This window comes from Ailuropoda melanoleuca, chromosome 4 (assembly GCF_002007445.2).
Source record: "Ailuropoda melanoleuca isolate Jingjing chromosome 4, ASM200744v2, whole genome shotgun sequence".
Lineage (NCBI taxonomy): Eukaryota > Metazoa > Chordata > Mammalia > Carnivora > Ursidae > Ailuropoda > Ailuropoda melanoleuca.
Window position 1 is genome coordinate 112955897 of NC_048221.1, and position 24356 is coordinate 112980252.

The 24356-nt window shown below is 36.4% G+C and overlaps 1 protein-coding gene across 4 annotated transcripts in view; it reads left to right on the plus strand.

Moving 5' to 3' along the window:
• Positions 1–24356, plus strand: part of MAP4K3 (mitogen-activated protein kinase kinase kinase kinase 3) — a 185445-nt gene that overhangs the window by 30878 nt on the left and 130211 nt on the right. The window lies entirely within an intron of this gene.

Genomic DNA, 24356 nt, shown 5'->3' on the forward strand with positions numbered 1-24356 from the left:
GGTTCTCTTTTTCTTTTTGTTTTTTAAGATTTTATTTATTTGAGAGAGAGAGGGAGACAGAGCACAAAAGGAGGAGCAGCAGAGGGAGAGGAAGAGGCAGGCTCCCCACAGAGCAGGGAGTCTGATGCGGGGCTCGATTCCAGTACTCTGGATCGAGCCAAAGGCAGGCACTTAACTGACTGAGCCACCAGGCGCCCCTAGGATTCGGTTCTTGTTTTTATATTCACCTGCTTGTTTTTTCTTTTTATGAGCATGCCTTTAAGTGTTCCCAGAAATATAAAATACCTTTTTTAAAAATCAGATTAAACCCTCCCCCATATAAGTATTATTTACCCAGCTCGATCTTAGATATGAGAACAAAGAGCCTACTTAGAGAGCAGTCTCTTGTAATAAACACTGAAACGTATGCTTGTAACAGGAGCCCTGAACCTCTTGGCACAGTTTCTGTGTAAGTCCTCAGATTTCTCTGAGTGATGTGGCTACGACTTAGATTCTCATTCTCCAGAAGTCACTGCCAGGCTTATCTGACCCGCTCCTCAGGAGCTGGGGCAGCCTTTACTGGAATATAGCCCTTTTGTCTTAGCTTCCATTTAATGAATGAAGTTCCTAAAACAGTTTTTAAGTGTTCCACTTTCACTTATGTCAGTGAGGTGCTAAATGTAAACTTTATATTTCCTCCTTCTGGTCCTAAACAAAATATTCAGCCACCCAAAGATGGAAGCAAGATGGTTCCCGTGTCCTTTTTTGTTGTATTAGAAGAGCATGTGGCAGGTGCTGGAAGCGGCCTTTCCTTTTATGCTTTCAGTTCCTTGACGGGATCTAAGGCTGCTGCTTACCAGTTTTAGCATAATCCCAGCCTGACCTGCACTGTGCTGGCTGTTACTAAAACCTTTACATTGTCAGAAGTATTTACTACCTGTCATAAGTGTTTACTCCTCCTGCTGACTTCTCTTGACCTGTAGAGTGCAACTACAAACTTGAACGAGGTGAATAGTATGCTTTTTTGCTACACAGTACAACATGAGTTTTCTAAGTTAAGACTGTTCTCTAGTTTTAATGGATTGGTTTGAAATTTGGTGTGAACGTACAGACAAGCGTGGTTATATTTGTGATGTTGATATTTCATGCAGTGATTAGTATTGTTGTAATTTCAGTTATTCTTTTAAATATCACTCAGGGGAAAGACTTAAACGTGGTGCAATAAATTTTTTTGATCAAATATCAGCCAGGTCACCTTCTTTTCATCTTTCTATTTCAGTTTAGTTGTTTTTAACTTCTTTTTGAATGAGGAATGTATGTATTTATATGGTTCAAAAATCAAAATGCTATTTTTAAAAACTATATTCTGAGGAGTCTTTGTCCTGCCTGTCCTCATCTACTTCTGCTCTCTAGCCCAATGCATGTCCTTATTTTTACTGATTTCTGTTTATTCTTCCAGACTTTGTGCAAATAGCTAATTCAAATATATATTTTTATTTCCTCTTCCTTTTAGTCAAAAGATAGCATACTACTGTTATTCACCTTGTTTTCTTTTTCAGGTTTATACGTTGGAGCTCTCTCTCCATCTCTGTACATAAAGATCTTCCTTTTTTTAACTGGGTACTATTCAGTTGTGTGTAGATCCCACAGTTTATTCAGCCCATTCCCTGTTGCCAGTTACTCGAATGTCTTCAATCTTTTGCTATTACAATTTCATAGTCAATAACCTTGTTTATGTGTTATTTTTTATGTTTGTGGTGTCTTGTTTATTAGGTTCCTAGAAAATGTGTTGGCTAAGTGAAAGATTAAATGCATTTATAATTTTGAAAGGTATTTTTATATTCCCTTTGTATAAAAGTTGTACATTTTTTCACCAGGAGTGTTTGAGGTCCTTGGAGCATCCATTTCCCTACAGCTTGAGTAGAGAATGGTTGGATTTCCATCAGATTTTGCCCATTGGATAAGAAACACTATCTCAGTGTATTTTTTGCTTTGCATTTCTGTTTTCATGAGTTAGGTTAAGCATCTTATCTGTATATTTAAGGACCATTTGTATTTCTTTTTTCACGTAGTTTGTCTACTTTTCTATCAGATTGTCTTCTCTGGTTCTATAAATTCTTTATAAGGGTCTGGTCTATTTCAAGTAGAAATAGAGAAATTGGTTTCTCTATTTGCCACTTAAACTCTGTTTTAACTTTTGAGGCGTTATAAGAAACTTTACTATGTGTTAGAGCTGTTTTCTCATTGTTCTTTTTCAGAGTTTTCATGGTAATTATTGCTTGTTTATTTTTCAGTAAGCTCTTTAGAATCAGCCTGTCTAGTTCCTGGAGGAAAAACAAGTTGGCATTTTTATTGGATTTTATAAATTATAAATTACCTTAAGAGTTGACACATTTGTGATGTTTATTCCATCTGCAAGAATACGATTATAGCTTTTTCTTCATTCCATTCTACTTACTTTTTTTTTAAAGAATGATTCTTTTTATTTTATTTTTTTTTTTAAGATTTTATTTATTTGAGAGAGCGTGAGAGAGCACAAGCCGGGGGAGGGGCAAAGGGAGAGGGAGAAGCAGGCTCCCCGCTGAGCAAGGAGCCCAATGTGGGGCTCAATCCCAGGATCCTGGGATTGTGTCCTGAGCCAAAGGCAGACGCTTAACTGACTGAGGCATCCAGGCGCCTCTTTACTTTATTTTTAAAGGTTTTTAAAGTTTTCTTCGTAAGCTTGCACATTTCTGGTCAAGTGAAAGTATACAAATATTTTATTGTTTTGGTGCTATTGGAAATGAGTCCTTTCATTCCTTTAAATCTTGTGTTTTTGTTTACATATATACATATTGGCTATTGATTTCTGTACATTCATTTTATAGCCTACCATCGTACTGAATTCTCTCAGATTTGTGCTCACAATTTTAAATATTGTTTTAAAGCACATTTGAAAGAGGTGATAGGTGTTATATAGCTTGCTTTTTTGCAGCGGGGGTGGTGCTAAAGTCTTGGTCAAGAGACCTTATTTATTACACTGTACATTTTTCCTGGTATAGATATGTAGTATGATGAACCCTAGCAAGTTGAAAAAGAGTGATTTCTTTGATTTGAAATTTGAAGGATTTTATTTGGTGAATGTGTTAAGGGTGATATGAAGTCCAAACATTTACTGGTATGTGATGTAATTTAGTTAAGTCGAATAACCGAGTTGGTACATGTGTTTTTGAATAATTTAGTAATAATTTTTATAATATATATTTTTATAATGTATCTCATAGAATCTTTATTAGGTATAATCAAGTTCTTATTTTTTTCTTTATATAAATATCAAGTATAAGGAGTCTATAAGACTTCACTCGTTTCTTGGCAGATTTATACTGTGGCTGACCAAGATTTCACATTAGTGTAGGCCCTCCTTGAAGAGTTTTCTGGTCTTTTCATATTTTAGAAATAAAAATCTACTTCTCTCGAAAAGCAAGAATGGTTTCTTGTAAGAAGTGAAGAAAGGGCACTGTTTGGGGATAATATTTTTGCTGAAATTGTTTTATGAAAAGTGCTTTTCTCTGATCTTTTAAAAATTTGGGGCTTGAAGCTAAAGCATGTTGTCTTGAGTAAAAAAATATTCCCAGAGTTCAAAAACATAAACTGAATTGTCTTTTATTTTACCCAAGGGGACTGTGGAGTACCAGGCGTTAGTTAAAAATATTTGTATTTCCCTTCTTTTCTTTTCTGATATTTTAATATTTGAGTATACATATATTCTGTACAGTTAACACAGTATCTATTATCCTGAACTTTTTAAAAGGCTCTAGTCTTAGGGGTACTAAACTTTTCAGGTTTTAAATAAAGCATATAAGGAAATATTTTTAAGAGTAATTGAGATCTCAGTCCTTTTTTTTCTTCTTGTTTTCTCTCTTTTTGAAGATAAATGGGGAAGGAATTATTTGATCAATTGTTTTACCTCCTAATGTAGTGTGCTTGGATTTCTCACTCTTTGATGGGTGTGAGAAAAGTAAGAGAATTGAAAATTGGAGTAAATATAGAATGCCACAGTAGATTTTAGTAAAAAGAGTCTTAAGTCACAGTAAAATCTGATGGCACTTAATAGTAAGAAAAAAAGCCTGTTGTATAGTCTAGCCAAGTTGAATTATGTGATTTCTGTATAAGAGAATAGTTTCAGAGGCATTACATTTTCCTTTTTTAGATATAACATAGTTAATGAGAATCTGATGGCTGACTGTATGTATTGATTGACAGAGTGAACAAAAGCCAGTATTGTCTGGTATGGAAAAAACTACTTGCTTATTAAAACCACTGTGAGTTAAAAATATGTGTGTGTGTGTGTGTGTGTGTGTGTACGCGCGTGTGTGTGTGCGCGCGCGTGTGTGTGTGCGCGCGCGCGCGTGTAGGTTGTTTGGTTAAATGTCTTTTATATACTTGTTTTAGATTTGTGAACGGCAGGCTGTCAAGTTTCTACTCTTAATCTCTGTGGTATTTTTCACACATCGAGACCCTTGCAGGTGAGATGAGTTTACTGCACATTATGATATTAGTGCTTTGTTATGAGTTGGTGTTACTTCTTGAATGGAAACAATGGCATCTATCTTTTTTTTGGACTGGATATTAGAATGGTAGAAACTTGTTTAATTTCATGAGGGTCTGAACCACTAGTATTTGCTCTTACTGCTAATTCAACTGATAGATTCCATTGATATTTGTCTATTCATATGCTAATTCAACTGATAGATTGCTATCACAGTAGAATCATTTCCTTTGTTTTATTTTTGCTTCAGATTATTAAGAGTTAGGAAATAAAAATCTTTTGTATTTGTATGTGTTTGTACTTCAGAGGCTCAAAATCTTCTTCAAAAAGCATATATCCGGGGCACCTGGGTGGCTCAGCCTTTAAGCATCTGCCTTCAGCTCAGGTCCTGATCCCAGGGTCCTGGGATCGAGCCCTGCATCAGGCTCCCTGCTCAGCGGGGAGCCTCCTTGTCCCTCTCACACTCCCCTTGCTTGTGTTCCCTCTCTCGCTGTCTCTCTCTGTCAAGTAAATAAATAAAATCTTTCAAAAAAAAAAAAAAAACCATATATCCTACATGTAATATCAGGTCACAGTTGGGTCATCAGAGAATCCTTCCCTGACTTCCTTTAACCTAAATATCTTCTCATAGTTTTTCGTACAGCACAGTATTATTAAGTTTCCAACCCTGTATTTGTTTTTCTTCTACCTTAGACCGTCTTCCCCCAAGAGCTCATTATAAAGAACATCTTGCACAGCTCCTGGCACTCAGTATTTGTTAAATGAAGCAATTGGGGACTTTGTAAGCATTCTGTAATGTTTTCCTCAAAAACGAAATCTAGGCACAAGTGAAATTCACAATTAAATCTTTAATTTTGCACATGACAATTGAAAGTATATATGGTGTCTGATAATGAATATTCATTTTCAAAGAATTGTTTTTGAATAACATTCCTGATTATGGGTAACTTGGTGATTAAGAGCATAGTTTTCTAGAATCAAGACAGTCTGGGTATAAATTTGTTAATTTCTTGGAGTGCCAGTTATGTATTCTATAAAATAGATGTAATAATAATGGCCTACCTTATAGGGTCATTGTGGAGTAAATAAGCTTTACACATAAAGCTTCTGGTACAATGTCTGGCACGTAGTAGTAGGTGCTTGGTAAGAGGCAGTTCTTTTGTGTTTATTGCTCGTGTGGTATCATCAACATTATCATTTTCTGAGCAAGTACTTTGGTTCATATGCTGAATCAGGGACAAAACATTTCGAGGCAGGAAAGCTGTAAAATTACATAAAATTAATATTTTGATGTATTAGGGTACTAAAAATATACTATTGATTATGAGTTAATATTTTATTAAAGATAACCTAGCTTATTTTAGGTAATTAGTAAATATACTTTTTTGAAGGTTATAGGATATTTGTAATCATCAAAGATTGATTATACTTTTTGAGCCCTTATGATATTAACATACATAAAAGATATTGTTGGTTTTCATCTGCTTCACACCAGAAATTGCTGCTAGAGTGGAAGTTGGCAAGAATGACTGAAAGAGCCTGGTACTGGTGTTGCAAAACTGTTGAAGATAGATCATGGTCTGAAATGAGGGCTCTGACAAAGTAACATAATCCCATCAATCTTATGAATTGTTGTTTGCCTTATAATATTTAATCTTTATTTATTTATTTGAGGGGCGCCTGGGTGGCTCAGACAGTGAAGCGTCTGCCTTCGCCTCAGGTCATGATCCCAGGGTCCTGGGATCGAGCCCCGCATCAGGCTCCCTGCTCAGCGGGGAGCCTGCTTGTCCCTCTCCTTCTGCCTGCTGTCCCCCCTGCTTGTGCGTGCTCTCTCTCTCTCTGTCAAATAAATAAATAAAATCTTTAAAAAAAAAATTACTATTCTAGTACCTTTCTCATGAATATGTGGGGATGTCCATTTTATTCCTATTTTTTCCTTTCATTCCTGTCGTTTATTCAAGTCATTAATTTATTTGAATTTTGCTAAACCTGTATGCCAAAATGTATTTTATTATTTTAACTTCACATTCTTTGATTTTTACTGAGCTTAATAATTTTTTAATAGTATTTATTATTTATATTTCTTCTACAAATTGCTATTTTGTATCATCCTTTGCCCATTTTCTACTTATTTTGCCATGTAGAATGCGTAATTTGTATGTGGTTAGATGTGTTGCTACTTTTCCTGTGATTTCTGTGTTCACGTTAGTTTTGAGAAACCCTCATTCCATGATTATCAAAACGCACTATCTTTTTTCTAGTATTTCAGGAGTTGCGCTTTTTATATTTAAGTCTTAAAACACCTGAATTTATTTTTGTTTATAGCAAGAGATAGGAGTCTAGTTTTTTTTTACCCCACCTGAATGGATACTTCTAAAAAGGATCTTTTCTCCACTGATTTGAATTTCTATCTTTATTATATTCTAAATTTAGACTCTTTTATTCCATTGATATTTGTCTATTCATATGCCAAAAACATACTTTTCTAATTATTGTGACTTTTTCATAGTTTTGGTACTTGATACAGCAGTTTATCCTTTTCATTAATCTTTGAAAATTTTTCCTTGGTTAATCACACATTTTCACTTCCAAATGTATTTTAGAATTCTCTTTGCATATTTTCTAGACAAAATGCACAATTTGTGCAATGGGATGGCATGCCCTTTGCTCTTTTAGGTTGTGAATTTAGGACTTTTTAGGCTCTGATACTCTGCGCTTATCCAGCAAGGGTTTGACCATACCGCCTTCTGACTTACTTCCAGTGATTATCGTCACTGACTGTCACTGCCTCTTACCTTTTCTCTTTGCTGCTCTGTTCTCTCTGAGCTGCTTACCAACATGAGAAGCCACTTTATTGCCTTCTCTGCCGCTGCTCTTCAGCATTGGTGTATAGCACCTAACCTTGTGTCGCTCACACTAGCCAATCAGAATGGAAACGATCGTAGTACATCAGGTTATGATTTTAGGTTTCTTCATTCTCAGCCCTTTCATTGTTGCTGGCGGCATAGAGTGAACTTTACAAATGGCAAATAGACCTTTTTTTAAAAAATCATGCTTTTGGAGCTATTTGATTTGCTCAGATTTACAAGAGGTCTTTTCTTATAACCGAGATACTATTGGATAATTATTAAGATAGTGTGTTTGCGTCATGCACAATTCGAGATAACATACTTACTTGCTTTACTACCCTTGCTCTAACCTTTCAGCTAAGTCCTTACATGTTGTAGTAGGATATACTATGTCAGCATAATCAGACCAAGTTTGGAATTAACTGGTATGATAAACTACAGCAGCCTCTACTGTTGGGTAACAGCTTCATGTAAATTTGCATTTCTAAGACAGATAATTTTAAAAGATGATTTTTTACTTTGTATAATGATTAGTTTGCACAAATGTCATCTTCCTATATACACTTAACTGAAGTTCCTGCTTGATTTTAAATGCTTTTTCACAGAAATTGGAATTACTATTTTTTCTGAATATACCTAGCATAGTTCATTTAAAGCAGATTCATGTAAATTTCTCAGTATTGTCTTAGTTTATTTTTGAGACTCACCTCACTGAGTTAAGACGGTAGAAAACTACAAAAATCCCATACCGTGTCTTTAATATTAGCTATGCCTTGAAATTGTTAAATTTTTAAATAAGATTTTTATTTTTTTAAATTAGATTTTTTCTGGTTATGAAAATATTTATCTATCTGATCATATTTAGGAAACAGAACATTGTAATAAAGAGAATAAACATTACCTGCCCTGCTGCAAATTTAAAATGAAATTTCATGCATTTATATGTGGGTTTGATTAATAATAGAACAGTAGTTGATAGTGGATACTTAATATTTGACTATTCTGTTCTAAACCTCACAACTACTTCATTATTTAGTTTACCTCATTTATTATCTCCATTTTACAGATGAGGAAACTGGCACATGGAGGTTGAAGAACTTAACTTGCTCATCGTCATACAGGCTAACAAATGTATTATGTGTGTATTCATAATAAAGGATGGAGATAGGACTCAAATTCCTAAACATATACATAACCACCATCTTTATTGCCTCTGTATGTATTCACGTTTGCGTGCATTTGTGTATCATCTTGCCTGCTTACCTGTTAATTTTAATGGAGTAAGGGTTTCTAGAGAGATTATTCTAGGTTGTCCCTGGGATTAAGAGACAAAAAAAAAGGGGGGGGGGAGATCCTTGTGAAATGTTCACTTTTCTGATTTTAAAAAATGGATATTTAAAAAGACTAGAGTTGTGAATTCATAGATATTTGTTCTACATTGTGCATTTCCTATTCTGGGGGAATAATTAGAGAGTGATTACTTTAGCAGTTTAATGGATTCACATTCCATCTGAGTCACAGGAAGGTCCCTTTCCAGACGAGGCTGACTTTGAGAGGAGGATAGAACAGTGACCAAGGGCAGTTAGGAACTCATTGTCCAGTTTCTGTACTTCAGCCCTTAAAGACCTATGCAAGATTACCATGGGAAACCACAAACTATCCTATCAAAATATGGTACCTGAAAATCATATTCAGCAGCACCAGGGAGATCAGTCCAGTCATTGTCAGTCGTCTGTCTATCTAGCCACTGCCATGCCTGTCTGTTTAGTCTTGTCTTTGGCCTCATGACCACATTTTCTCCTGTCTTGTTCTGTGAACTGGTCTTCTTTTTTCCATCGTCTGCTCTTATGTTTCTTTTTCCTGTTCATCTGGCCAAGCTGTCTCATAAATTACTTGAGGATATGCTGTCTTGATACTTGGCAGCCTGACTGAGCTCAGGTCCAGCTTTATTGGAGAAGAATGGCCCAGCTCTATTGTGGCTCTTCATTTGAAGACTGTTCTAGACAACTCTGGATTGAAAGCGCAATAGAAACCATAGCTGCTTATTCCTGAAAATAATTGCTTAAGCGAATATAATGTGGCTCTTGTCAATTTTGGCTCTGGACACCACAAACTGGAAAATGTGAGGTGAGGTAGAATTTTAATCATTTTTGTCCATTCCCATTAAATTTCTTAAGTTCCAGTGATCATCATTTCAGGCCTCCTCTAGTCCAGTATGGCCTTAAAGGTTGTCCCATCTTCCACTGGCTCCTCCTTCAGTTTATCCTCTGAGATTATGGTAATGTAATTGAGGTAAAAGCCCTGCAGTAACAGAAGCAAATGAGACACATTTGAAGGGTTTTAGGAGCAGAGGAGAAATGTGAAAAATGTGGTATTCATATTGGGGATTATTCTGTAATAATAGGTGAATTTCTAGTGAAAGGAGGAATAAAGGTAGAAAAATTTTATGTAGTATGTCTCTAATACCGCTAGGAGTGCTTTATGAAAATAACATTCATTGATTTGATGAAGCTAAGTTAGTCTGTTTGTCTTATAAATATATTTAACTTTGGAATTCTGTGTCATAAAAACATATGTATGTCCTTCTCATATCACTGATTTTGGTGTCTTATAAGTTCTTTATATATTTTGGATACTAACCCTTTATTGGATATGTCATTTGCAAATATTTTCTCCCTTTCAGTGAGCTGTCTTTTAGTTTTGTTGATTGTTTACTTCTCTGTGCAGAAGCTTTTGATTTTGGTATAGTCCCAATAGTTTATTTTTGCTTTTGTTTCCCTTGCCTTAGGAGACATAGCTATAAAAATGTTGCTACAGCTGATGTCAGAGAAATTACTGCCTGTGCTCTCTTTGAGGGTTTTTATGGTTTCAGGTCTTACATTTAGGTCTTTAATCTATTTTGAGTTTATATTTGTGTGTGGTGTAAGAAAGTCCTCCAGTTTCCTCCTTTTGTGTATAGCTGTCCAGTTTTCCCAACACCATTTGTTGAAGAGACTGTCCTTTCCCATTGTGTATTCTTGCCCCCTTTGTCAAAGATTAATTGACCATATAATTGTGGGTTTACCTCTGGGCTCTCTGTTCTGTGTCATTGATCTATGTGTCTGTTTTTGTGGCAGTGTCATACTGTTTTGATTACTTCATAGCATATTTTGAAATTTTGTGATACCTCCAGTCTTGTTCTTCTTTTTCAAGATTGCTTTTGCTTTGCCTATTCAGGGTCTTTTGTGGTTCCATACAAATTTTAGGATTGTTTGGTTCTTGTTCTGTGAAGAATGCTGTTGGTATTTTGATAGGGATTACATTAAATCTGTAGCTTGCTTTGGGTAGTGTGGACATTTTAACAATATTTGTTCTTCCAGTCCATGAGCATGGACTTTCTTTCCATTTGTTTGTGGTCATCTTCAATTTCCTTCATCAGTGTTTTATAGCTTTCAGAGTACAGATCATTTACCTCCTTTGTTAAGCTTATTCCTACGTATTTTAATATTTTGGGTGCAATTGTAAATGGGACTGTTTTCTTAATTTCTCTTTCTGCTACTTCATTGTTGGTGTATAGAAATGCAGTGGATTTCTGTACATTGATTTTGTATCTTATGATCTGACTTCATTTGTCAGTTCCAGTAGTTTTTTTGGTGGCATCCTTAGGGTTTTCTATATATGTAGTATCATGTCATCTGGAAATAGTGAAAGTTTTTTTTTTTTTTTAAAGATTTTTTTTTTTTATTTATTTATTAGAGATAGAGACAGCCAGCGAGAGAGGGAACACAAGCAGGGGGAGTGGGAGAGGAAGAAGCAGGCTCATAGCTGAGGAGCCTGACGTGGGGCTCGATCCCATAACGCCGGGATCACGCCCTGAGCCGAAGGCAGACGCTTAACCGCTGTGCCACCCAGGCGCCCCAATAGTGAAAGTTTTACTTCTTCCTTACCAATCTAGATGCCTTTGATTTCTTTTTCTTGTCTGATTACTGTGGCTATAACTTCCAATACTATGTTGAATAAAAGTGGAGAGAGTGGACATCCTTGTCTTGTTTCTGATCTTAGGGGAAATTAGCTGTGGGTTTTTCATATATAGCCTTTGTTATGTTGAGGTATGTTCCCTCCAAATCTACTTTGTTGAGGGTTTTTATCATGGCTAGATGTTGTACTTCGTCAAATGCTTTTTCTTCATCTATTGAAATGATCATTTTTAAAAAATCTTTTGTTGATCTTATGTATCATGTTGGCTGATTTGTCAATATTGGACCATTCCAGGAATAAATCCCATTTGATCTTGGTGAGTGATATTTTTAAAATATTGTTAGATTCAGTTTGCTAATACTTTGTTGAGGATTTTTATATCTGTGCTCATCAGAAATACTGGCCTGTGATTCTCTTTTTTTTTTGTCATGTCTTTATCTGGTTTGGCGTCATGGTAATGCTGGCTTCGTAGAATGAATTTAGAAGCTTTCCCTCCTTTCCTATTTTTTAGAATAGTTTGAAAAGATTAGGCATTAACTCCTCCTTAAATGTTTGGTGGAATTCACCTGTTAAATCATCTGGTCCTAGACTTTTGTTTGTTGGGAAGTTTTTGATTACTGTTCAATTTCATTGGTGGTAATCAGTCTGTTCAAATTTCCTTTTTCTGGGGCGTCTGGGTGGCATAGCGGTTAAGCGTCTGCCTTCGGCTCAGGGCGTGATCCCGGCGTTATGGGATCGAGCCCCACATCAGGTTCCTTCGCTATGAGCCTGCTTTTTCCTCTCCCACTCCCCCTGCTTATGTTCCCCCTCTCACTGGCTGTCTCTATCTCTGTCGAATAAATAAATAAAATCTTAAAAAAAAAAAAGAAAACAAATTCCCTTTTTCTTTCTGATTCAGATTTGGGAGGTTATACATTTTCTAGAAATTTATCCATTTCTTCTCAGTTGTCCCATTTGTTGGCATATAATTTTTCATAATATTCTCTTAAAGCCTTTGTATCTCTGTGGTGTTGGTTGTTATTTTTCCTTTTCCTTTTTTTTTTTTAAGGATTTTATTTATTTGTTTGACAGAAAGCACAAGTAGGCATAGCAGAGGGAGAGGGAGAAGTAGGCTCCCTGCTGAGCAGAGATTTTTCACCACACACAGGGCTCAGTCCCAGGACCCGGGCGGGTATCATGACCTGAGCCTAAAGCAGTTAAAACTGACTGAGCCACCCAGATGCCCCCATTTTTCCTTTTTCTTTTCTGGTTTTGTTGAGTTCTCTCTCTCTTTTGTCTCTTCTTCTTTTTTATGAGTCTGGGTAAAGGTTTATCAGTTTTGTTGCTCCTTTTAAAGAACCAGCTCCCGATTTCATTGATCTTCTGTTGTTGTTTTTGTTGTTGCTGCTGGTTTTTTTTAGTTTCTGTTTCATTTATTTCTGCTCTAATCTTTATTCCTTTTTTCCCTTGGTTTTAGATTTTGTTTGTTCTTTTTCTAGTTTCTTTAGGTGTAAGGTTAGGTTATTCATTTGAGATTTTTCTTGCTTCTTGAGGTAGGCCTATATTGCTATAAACTTCCCTCTTAAGACAGCTTTTGCTATATCCCAAAGATTTTGGACTATTGTGTTTTCATTTTTATTTGCGTCCATATATATATTTTTTTAATTTCCTCTTTGATTTCTTGGTTGACTCATTCATTGTTTAGTAGCATCTTATTTAACCTCTATGTATTTGTGTTCTTTCTAGATTTGTGTGTGCGTGTGGTTGATGTCTAGTTTCATAGTGTTGTAGTCAGAAAAGATGCATGGTATGACTTCAGTCTTTGTTAATTTACTGAGACTTGTTTTGTAGCCTAATATGTGATCTGTTCTGGAGAATGTTCCATGTGCCCTTGAAAAGAATGTATCCTGCTGTTTCAGGATGGAATGTTCTGAATATATCTGTTACCTCCATCTGGTCCAATATATCATTCAAAGCCACTGTTTCGTTGTTGATTTTCTGTTTGGATGATCTATTCATTGATGTAGGTGGTGTGTTAAAGTCCCCTACCACTATTGTATTACTATTGATTACTTCCTTTATATTTGTTATTAGCTGCTTTATGTATTTGGATACTCCCATGTTGGGTTCATAAATGTTTACAATTATATCTTTCTGTTGGATTGTTCCCTTTATGATTATATAGTGTCCTTTTTCTTTTGTTATAGTTTGCTCTTTGTTTTAAAGTCTGTTTTGTTTGATGTAAGTATTGCTTCCCTGACTTTCTTGTCACTTCCATTTGCATGATAAATGCTTTTCCATCCCTTCATTTTCATTGTGTATGTATCTTTAGGTCTGAAATGAGTCTCTTGTAGGCAGTATATAGATGGGTCTTGCTTTCTTATACATTCCATCACCCTGTGTCTTTTGATTGGAGCATTTAGTCTATTTACATCCAAAGTAATTATTGACCGGTAGTTCCTCATGCCATTTTGTTCCTTGTTTTATGGTTGTTTCTGTAGTTCTTTTCAGTTCCTTTCTTGGAGAAGTGGTTCTTAATCTTTGGGTTATGGACACTTTTGAGATGCCTGATGGAAGCTATAGAATTTTTTCCCAGAAAGATATACAAACATATTACCAGTTTGTGTTCAGTGTCGGGATTCTTGGGTTTCTTGAAGCCCATCTTTGGGCCCCAGGCTAAGAACCCATGATCGAGTAAAGGACATTTAGCTTTCCATACCACTGTAACCTTTAAGAACGTCACTTTATCACAGTTTATAGGTAATTTCAATACTGAGTTAACAGAAAATGCTAAATTTTGTACCACACACTTAATAAATATACAATATTTCTTTGATTGGAAAAAATGTACACTTTCCACTTAACATTTATCCCATTATCTGGAAAACTCTGTCTTCATTCCTCAAGGATACTGGGTTGTGAGGTGTTTCTCTGCATTTGCATAAAATAAGCTACATTTAGCATTTTAATCATTGATGTCCTGGAGCCTTTTTGTCCTAGTGAGATTATGAGCATCTCTTTCCAGCTCTCTGTTCAGAGATTTCAAGTTGGTAGCCATGGTGGGAGTGTTTACAATGCTGAAATACCACCAATCAAGGCGTGCTCTCCCCTTTTCCCCCAAGCTGATTTTTAAACATTTACCAGCATGCAGCTGATTTTAATTACTCATTCACCAAACATCTTTTTGAGTGCCTGTTGTGTTTGAGACACTGTCCTAGGTGCCAGAGGTACAGCAGGGAATAAAAAGCATTTACTTAAGTGAACATCATTTTCAAAATCTTAAATTTTCTAATGAAAATGAGGAAGAATTGGAAGTTCCTTTTAATCAACTCATGGTGGGAAATTTGGAGTCAAAAGCAAATGGATTTCCTTACTGTAGAATCTTCAGAATTTTTTAATGTACGTTGTGCATCGTTAATCTCTAGGAAGAGAACATAGTATTATTTTCAGTATAAGGAGTTCTTTTTCCCCCCCAGAATATGTTTAATATCTTTCAGAAATACTGTTCTGCTGCTCTGAGGCAGTCACATCCCAGATGTTAGGAATTGGTGAATGAAGGGCATTTACTCAGAGTGTAGGTCAGAATATGGTTGGGACTTCTGAGACAGACCTTCCCACCATCTGTTTTATAGGTGGTTAATTTGCACGTTGTGGATTGAATTGTTTTATTGATGGTGTCCTGATCCATTCTGTTATAACTTCATTTTTAGTAATTAAAAGGAAAAGCATTTTATGTAATGAGAAAGCACTGTTCTAGTTATATTGTTATTAATTTTGAAAAATCTTTTTCTTTCCAATCTGCAGTTCCCAATTTGGGGACTCCTAATGGTATTGTGCATGTGAACTTCTGCCGCCACCTACTCCCTGTTGCTAGATTTCTCCTCAGCAAGGGGCAGCTCTTGCTCCAGAGCCTCTCCCTGTAATGGGAATCTTTGAAACCCCCTTGATCTGCCGCTTCACCCACATTAGGCAGTAATGTTTCTTGAAGTGTGATTGATGGACTGTTGCATCACAGTTGCTTGGGTAGTTATTAGAACCATAAGTTCCTGGGTCTCACCTCAGACCTGTTGATTCAGAGTCTGTTATTTGTGGAACCCAAGAATTTGTGACTTAAAGCACATTTGTAGGTGATTTTAATTGTTAAATTTCCATGTTGAATTATTTAAGTTCCGTTTTTGGTAGGTGTATATATTATTTCATACCATTGTAGGGCTATTAGCATTTTGGCCAGGACTGTCACTGTGTGGCACTTAATAGGCACAGCAGGACATTCAAAATCCTTGACTCCTACCTACCAGATGCCATTATCATCCCCAGTTATTAGCACAAGCAGAATGCCCTCACACACTCCCACACACGTCCTCTCTGCCATAAAGGGCTAGTATCCTCCCTAATTAAGCATCATTGCTATATACTACTTATGTTATTCTAGAAGTTACTCTTAATAATTTAATACATATATCTAATCTAAGACCTCACATTACTAAGTCTACACACTTCCTAAACAATACAAGTTCCTTAGAGCACTTTTTTAAAACTAGGCTCCATGCTCATAATTTCCAAATCCTTTTCAAAAAAGTTTAAAGTGGATGGGCCTCAGCAAGAGTCTCATTCATTGCTGAGTCCTGGGGCCGGGGAAGCCAAGTCCCTGCTCCATCCGTTCAGTGAATCGTTCTCACATCTCTGAAGTTCTGTAGCGCCTCAGGAGGGCTGTGAAATGAGACAGACGCTGGGACCAGCAGAACGGCAGAGTAACTGGCTTCCCCCAGGAAGAAAACATCTTTCTCTCTAGGTTTGTTAAAGGGAGGGTTTTATGCGTATTGATTGGGACAAGGAGAGCATGGTCTCAAGGAGTCTGCCAGCAAAATAAGGAAATGGTTAGTTTATCCTGGTGTGTGGCTGGGAGTCCTGCAATGCCGCTTGTCTCCCTGGTTGTCCTTTGTTTTCTACAAAATAATATCTTATTTCAAAATGATTTTCTCTTTGATTGCAAAGATAAATTAGATTAAAAAAAATAAACTGGGCCTAGTGCGGAGCTTAAACTCACGACCCTGAGATCCAGATCTCAGCTGAGACCCATAGTTGGACACTTAACAGACTGAACCACTCAGGTGTTCCCCTTAGAGCACTTTAAGGTCAATCACACCTTACATGCCAGTTGTTCAATATTTGAGTTCTAACTTTTAAAAAATTTCATAAATTAGACATTATTATCATTACTGCTTTCTACAGTCATCAGTGTTTGTTTAGATTGACCCAGTATTGCCAGATTGTTTTATTTTTCCTCCTTTTTGCATTTAGACTTTCCTTCTGAGTCTTTTTTTTTTTTTAATCTTGTACTATACCTTTAGAAGAATATATTCCAGGCCTTTTGTTGGTTAAACTCTGTTGTTGTTTGTCAAAGAATATGGGTTTTCTCTTGGTTTTGGTCCTAGTTTTTGAATGATGTTTTTACCTATGAATGCAACTGTAAAGTGACTTAATTAACTCTTAGCACAGTATTATTTTGACCTTTTTTTTTTTTTTAAAGATTTTTATTTATTTATTTATTTGACAGAGATAGAGACAGCCAGCTAGAGAGGGAACACAAGCAGGGGGAGTGGGAGAGGAAGAAGCAGGCTCATAGCAGAGGAGCCTGATGTGGGGCTCGATCCAATAACGCCGGGATCATGCCCTGAGCCGAAGGCAGACGCCCAACCGCTGTGCCACCCAGGTGCCCCTATTTTGACCTTTTTTAAGTTTCTCTGAAAAGTCTTATTGTTTGTTCCTTTGTAGGTAATCTGACTCCTCTCCTCTGGTTTTAGAGATCACCTCTTTGCCTTTGGCATTTTGCAGTTTTGCATGATGTATCTGGATGTGGATTTCTTTTTTATTTATCCTTCTTGGGACTTTTAGTGTCCTGAATACGAGGTCTTCTGTTCATTCTGGAAAATTTTCAGCAATTGTCCCTTGAAATATTGCTGTTTCTCCATTTTTTTTCCCCTATTCTTTCCTTCTGAAATTGTAATTAGATATATGTTAATCTCTTTCATGAGATGATTTGAGATGATTTTAAAATGTCTCTTAATCCCTTTCATCTTTTGTTTCTTCTTTATTGATTCAGATCTGTCATTTGGTTTACTAATTCTTTCTCTGTATCTCCTCCAATTAGGTTTATAATTTCAAGGATTATGTTTTTTTTTTTTTCCAGAAATTCTTTTTGGTTCTTTTCTTCTCTGCCTCCCAAGTCATTTTTTCGTCTCGTTTCTGGCCTATATATTTAATATTTTCTTTTATTTCTGTAAACTTCTAAAGCATACTTAATTGTAATTTTATGTATTATTTATCTGTTAATTCCAGAATTTGAATTTCTTGAAGATTTAATATGGTTTTTTTATAGCCTTTGCTGCTGTGGTAGTTTGTTTCCTTTTGGTTTGATAATTTTGTTTTAATCTCATATTTGGCTAACAGTAATATTTAGGGATCTCCTGGAATCACGTGGGTTGAAGGTGTGTTTGACTTCACACACAGAATTTGCTGCTCTTTCTGACAGGTGTCTTTCATTACCACCATCCCAGAAACCGCTTAAATTCATTTATTGGCTTGAGGCTCCTCATCCTTGCAAGAAGTGTATATTTATACTTAACTGAGAACAGGCTTGCAATAATTTTCAGTGGACCCCATTCCAATGAAGGCCTGATTCATACAATTTTTTTATTTCCTGCCTTTGTCAATGGACAGACTCCCTCCCCCCCAACGCCCCCATACAGGCCTACGCATTCACTGAGGGGTATGGCCTTTCAAGGGCATTGCTGGTTTTATGCAGTTGTCTCAATTCCACCTTTTATCACATCTAATAAAGATTATAATTTAAGTCTCTAGATTCCAAGTTTAAGCTAAGATCATGGCTTTAGTTCTTACCACTCTGATTTCATTAAATAAATGCATTCAACAGATAGTTTTGATTAATTACTGTTTTCTCTTTGTTTTTGCTGCCTGTGGATTTCTTGTGAATTTAAAAGAATATTTACTGTATCTTATTTGCCATATCTAGGTATTTGTAATGGGAGAGATTCTCATATTTCATCTAACATATTTCCAAAAATAAAACCTCAGGTAATTTTTATATACACTGTAGAGTTAGAGCACCACTGGGCTAGAGAAAGTACTGCTGTTGCTTCTGTAGTGGGAAGTTGGAATTTGTTTACCTGAGCCCTGATGTTTTCCCAAACTCAATGCCACTGTTAAGTTTTAACTACGTTATTAATTAAATTGACATTTGTAGTGTGCCATTTAAAAGTGTTAGTGATACAGAACAAGCCCTTTTTTTTTTTTTTAGATTCTATTTATTGACAGAGCACAAGTAGGCAGAGCAGCAGGCAGAGGGAGAGGGAGAAGCAGGCTCCTCGGTGAGCAGCGAGCCTGAGGTGGGGCTTGGGATCATAACCTGAGCTGAAGGCAGACACTTAACTGACTGGGCCACACAGGTGCCCCTGAACAAGCCCGTTTTGAATCCTAAATTAAACTTTGAAATGTAATTTATTGATATGTTTTTTATCATTCACAGATTATTTTCCACTATATTCAGTCATTAGCTAAGTGCATTTAAAAAAAAGCATGATAGTCTCAATCTGTTTTTTTCCTTTTTGAAATGAGCATCATATGGGGGGCACCTGGTTTGCTCAGTCAATTGAGTGGGAGACTTCCACTCAGGTCATGACTCACCGAAGAGTCTGCTTCTCCCTCTCCCTCTGTCCCTCCCTCTGATCATGCTCTCTTTTTCTCTTAAATAAAATCTTAAAAAGAAATGAACATCATATAGTCCTAGAAATTTAGAACTTTAATCATCTGGTTTTAGGAAACAAAGCCATTTAAGGTAATTCAAGAAAAAAGATGTTATTGTAAAGATATATGTGATATGGAACTGGAATGTTGTCAGGAACTCAGGGCAGCTTTGGAGATGTTACTTTCTCATGAGCTCTTATAAATTTTTCTGCGCATTTGTTTTGTTCTGTGCTCTTTGACTATCTCCTCATTGTGTCTTTTCTACTTCTTCAAATCTTCACTTTTCCAAAGATCTTGCTTGCTAAGATGCTGGCACAATTTTATGACCTAGTTTTCACGCTGGGTTACATTGCATGGTGGTACTGCTTCTCAGTATTTCCAAGTTCAAACTGTCTAATACAGTCATCACTAGCTACACGTGGGTGTTAAAATAATGTGTTGGACCTGTATGCTATTAACTATAAAACACTGATGAAAGGTACCAGAGAAAACCTGAATAGAGATTAATGTTCATGGATTGGAACTCTGTACATAGTAAAGATGTTAGTTCTCCCCAAATTGATATATACGTTTAAGGCAGTTCCAAACAGAATCCCAGCAGGATTTAAGAAAGTGTATGGACAAGTTGATTCTAAAATTTATAAGGAAAGGCTAAAGACCTAGAATAGCTAAAGCAACTTCAAAAAAGAAAATGTTGGAAGAATCACAGTAATTGATTTTTAAGACTTTCTGTAAAGCTATAGTAATTAAGACTGTATGTAGCAATAGTAAGGGATAGACATAAGATCAGTGGATTCATATAGCATCCAGAAATAGACCCACACAGGTATAGCCAGCTGATTTTGACAGAAGTGAAAGGCAGTTCAATGCAGGAAGGATAGTCTTTTCAAGAAACAGTATTAGAACAGTTGGACATATTCATGCAAAAACAAAGAACAAAAATCTCAACCTAAGTGCCCCACCTTAAACAAAAATTAAATCAATATATATCATAAGTCTAAATGTAAAGCTTGTTTTTTTAGAAGCTAGCATAGGAGAAAAGTCTTTGACTTGGGACTAAGCAAAAAGGTTGTGGACATGACACCAAAGCATAATTCATAAAACAGTTGGTAAATTGGACTTTATCAAAAGTATAAACTTTTGCTCTATATATTAGTTTGCTAGGATTGCCATAACAAAATACCACAGACTGGGTGGCTTAAACAATTGAAACTTTATTTTCTCACAGTTCTGGAGGCTGGAAGTTCAAGATCAAGGTGTTGGTAGAGTTGGTTTCTCCTGAAGCTCTCTCCATGGATTGCAGGTGGCTGCCTTCCTGCTGTGTTCTCACATGGCCTTTTTCTCTCCGTGTGCACATCTTTGGATCCCTTTCTTATAAGTATTAGGGGTGTTAAATGAATTTTATGAATGAGTGCACACAGTTCAGTCCATAACACTCTGGGATTGACACTGTTAACAGAATGAAAACACAAGCTGTAGACTGGGAAAAAATATATTTGCAAATTGCAAACCTGATAAAGAACTTGTATCTGGAATATATAAAGAACTCTCAACAGTAAGAAAATAGACATCCCAATTAACATAGAAAAAAGACTACTCTTCACCAAAGGATAGCAAATGAGCATGTGGGAAAATGTAAACTAAAAAAACCCCAACGAGATACTATTACACATTTGTTAGAATGGCCAAAATTGAAAGTACAATACCAATTACCGGCAAGGATGCAGAACTGGGACCATCCATACATTGCTGCTAGAAATGAGCGTGGTACAGCTACTGTAGAAAGAGTGATAGTCTTTTACAAAGGTAAACATATACCTATCATAAGACCCAGTTTCACTCCTGGGTATTTTGGTAACCTGTACTCAGATGTTCGTAGCAGCTTGATTCATAATTGCTAAAAACTCAAAGCAGCTAGTATGTCTTTCCACTGGTAGTAGATAAACAGTGGTGTATCCATACAATGGAATACTATTCAACAATGAGAAAGAACAAACTAATGGTAAATGCAGCCCCTTGGTGAAAGAAGAGAGTCTCAAAAAGTTACATGACGAATGATTTAATTTATATGAAATTCTTGAAAAGACAAAACTGTAGTGGCAAAGATCAAGTCAGTGGTTGCCAGGGGTTAAGGTAAAGCGAGAATGTAACTTCCAACGGAGTTTTTGCAGTGATGGAACTTCTCTGCTTCTGGCTGGTGATGGTGGTTACACAAATTTATACGTGTGTTAAAACTACCAGAACTATATTGTTTTAAGTTGATTTTTTCCAGTTATAGGCTAAATAAATCCTGGGGATGTAACGTACAGCATGGTGACTACAATTATAACAATACTATATTGTATATTTGAAGGATGCCGAGAGAATAGATCTTAAAAGTTCTCATCACAATGAAAAGAATTTTTAAGCATGTGTGGTCATAGATGTTAACTAAACTTATTGTGGTAATCATTTTGCAATATATACATATATCAAATTATGTTGTACACTTAAAACTAATAAATTTTAAATGTAGTTATATCTCAAAAAAATTAAAACTCCCCAATTCAAGTATTTTATTGCATATACAAATAAAATTCAGTTCCTCAGTTGTACTAGCCATATGTCAGTTGATTGATAACTACATGTGGCATGGGGCTATTCCATTGTACAGTGCAGATATAAACCATTTCCATCAGTGAAGAAAGTTCTGTTGGACAATGCTATTTTAGAGTGGGGGTCAGCCAGTCTTTCCTCTAAAGAGCCAAATAGTAAACACTTACAGGTACTTCATATGGTCTCCATCTCAACTGCTCAACCGTTGTATTGTGAAAGCATAGACAGTACTTAAACAAACGAACATGGCTGTGTTCCAGTAAAACTTTATTTATAAAAACAGATCTATTTCAAATAAAAAACAGACTCTTAACTATAGAAAACAAAGGGATGGTTACCAGAGGGGAGGTGTGGGGCAGGGATGGGTGAAGGGAATTAAGAGTATACTTATCATGAGGAACACTGAATGATGTATGAAATTGTTGAATCACTGTATTGTACACCTGAAACTAATGTAACACTGTATGTTAACTACACTGGAATTAAAAAAATGGACATGTTTCCTGACCCTTGTTTTAGAGAATCTGGCCTCTATCTTTTTTTCATGGCAGCTCAGGGTCTACTGGTAGAGTGACTTTATACTCTATCATCCAAATTTAATAAAAATTGAATTTTGAGAATGAAAGTGGGCACTATTAAGAATTCTGCTAGGACAGTAGGCATAAACTGGGAGTGTCCTAAGCAAACCAGGGACGGAGGTCACTCTGTCAGTCTTCCTGTATATTTAGTTGCCCTTGTGGTAGGCTCACACCCAGTTCAAGTAACTGTGGAAAAGCAGTCAGAACTATTCCTTCAGCAGGGGCTGTGGGTTATCCATTTCCCTCTGAAAGGGAGTATTTATATGGGAGGCATCCTGAGGCTTGGCTCGCCATATACACTCAAAATAGCCTGTGTTTTCTGTCCCTGTGCCTTTGCTCATGCTTTTCTTTCTATGCTCTCTTTCCCATTGCTCTTCTATGTTTGTTGTAATCCAGCCCATCTTGTACACATCTGCTTAAACGGTAATCTCCTTCATAAAGCCATCCCTGTAACACTCCTTTCAGACTTAGAAGTTGGTATTTATATTATACAAAACTCATATGGTACAGTGCCTTCACCAGGTCCCCAAACCTGGCTGAACATCAGAAACACATCAGTAGCTTTAAATACAGATCCATGGTTCCTGTCTTAAATCTGTTGATTGAAAATCAGTGGTGGTGGGGTTTTTTTGTTTGTTTGTTTGTTAGTGTTTTGTTTTTAAACTCCTAATATTCTTACATAACTAGCCAGCTGGTTTAGTATTTGAAATCTGTTAATTTAGACTTAACATTATTTGATGTAAACACTGACTTTTAGAATTAGAAGGAACATTAGAAATAGTCTTTTTTCACTTTCTTGTTTTTAAATTGGGGTGAAGGAGTTGGGAAGAAGACAGAAGGGAAATTACTTGCTCAGATCCCACTGCTAGTTACTTGCGGAGCCAGGGCTAAACTTTGTATATCTTCGCTCCCATTTCTGAACCTTTCTTCATATTAATGTTGGACAGACCCTTCTAAGTAGTAAGCTTTGAGTACATGGGCGTGTTTGGTACATAATCGGTAGTCAGATTGTTTTATTGGTAGTGATTGTCTCTGACTCACTTTATGTTGTATGGTAGCATACTTTTTGCCTCTTAATGATTGCTTCTTGATGATGTTTACTCCCACTCTCACACTCAAGGAATACTTTTCTGATAGTTGGCAATAATGCAGTAGTCAGCATGAAATCATCTCAGAAAAATTCTTTCCCAAATCAGTTCTAATATGAATGGCTTCTAAAAGGCTGACTGACCCAACTGACTTCTGGGACAGCTTTGAATCATAGTAGTTTGCAAGAGCCCCTCTAAACTGAGACCAATTCTAGATCTGCAGGACTTTCTTAACCAGGCCCACTCCCATTTGGGAAAGGTTACCCAGGAACTATGGGAGTGTGGGATGCCTAAACCAGAGTAGCAATAGGGAAAAGGCTTGTGGGAAGTGATAGTAACCTAAACTGTACTTTAAAGGATTATCTGGTTCTTAATCCAGTCATCTGTTGAAGGGCATCTCGGCTCCTTCCACAATTTAGCTATTGTGGACAATGCAGCTATGAACATTTGGGGTGCATATGGCCCTTCTCTTCACTACGTCTGTATCTTTGGGGTAAACACCCAGTAGTGCAATGGCTGGGTCATAGGGTAGTTCAATTTTTAACTTTTTAAGGGACCTCCACACTGTTTTCCAGAGTGGCTGTACCAACTTGCATTCCCACCAACAATGTAGGAGGGATCCCCTTTCTCCACATCCTCTCCAACAATTGTTGTTTCTTGCCTTGTCTATCTTTGCCATTCTAACTGGCGTAAGGTGGTATCTCAGTGTGGTTTTGATTTGAATTTCCCTGATGGCTAATGATTTTGAACATTTTTTCATGTGTCTGTTAGCCATTTGTATGTCTTCATTGGAAAAGTGTCTGTTCATATCTTCTGCCCATTTTATGATTTGTTTATTTGTTTCTCGTGTATTGAGTTTGAGAAGTTCTTTGTAGATCTTGGATACCAGTCCTTTATCTGTGGTGTCCTTTGCAAATATATTCTCCCATTCCGTGGGCTGTCTCTTAGTTTTTTTGACTGTTTCCTTGGCTGTGCAGAAGCTCTTTATCCTGATAAAGTCCCATAAGTTCATTTTATCTTTTATTTCTCTTGCCTTTGG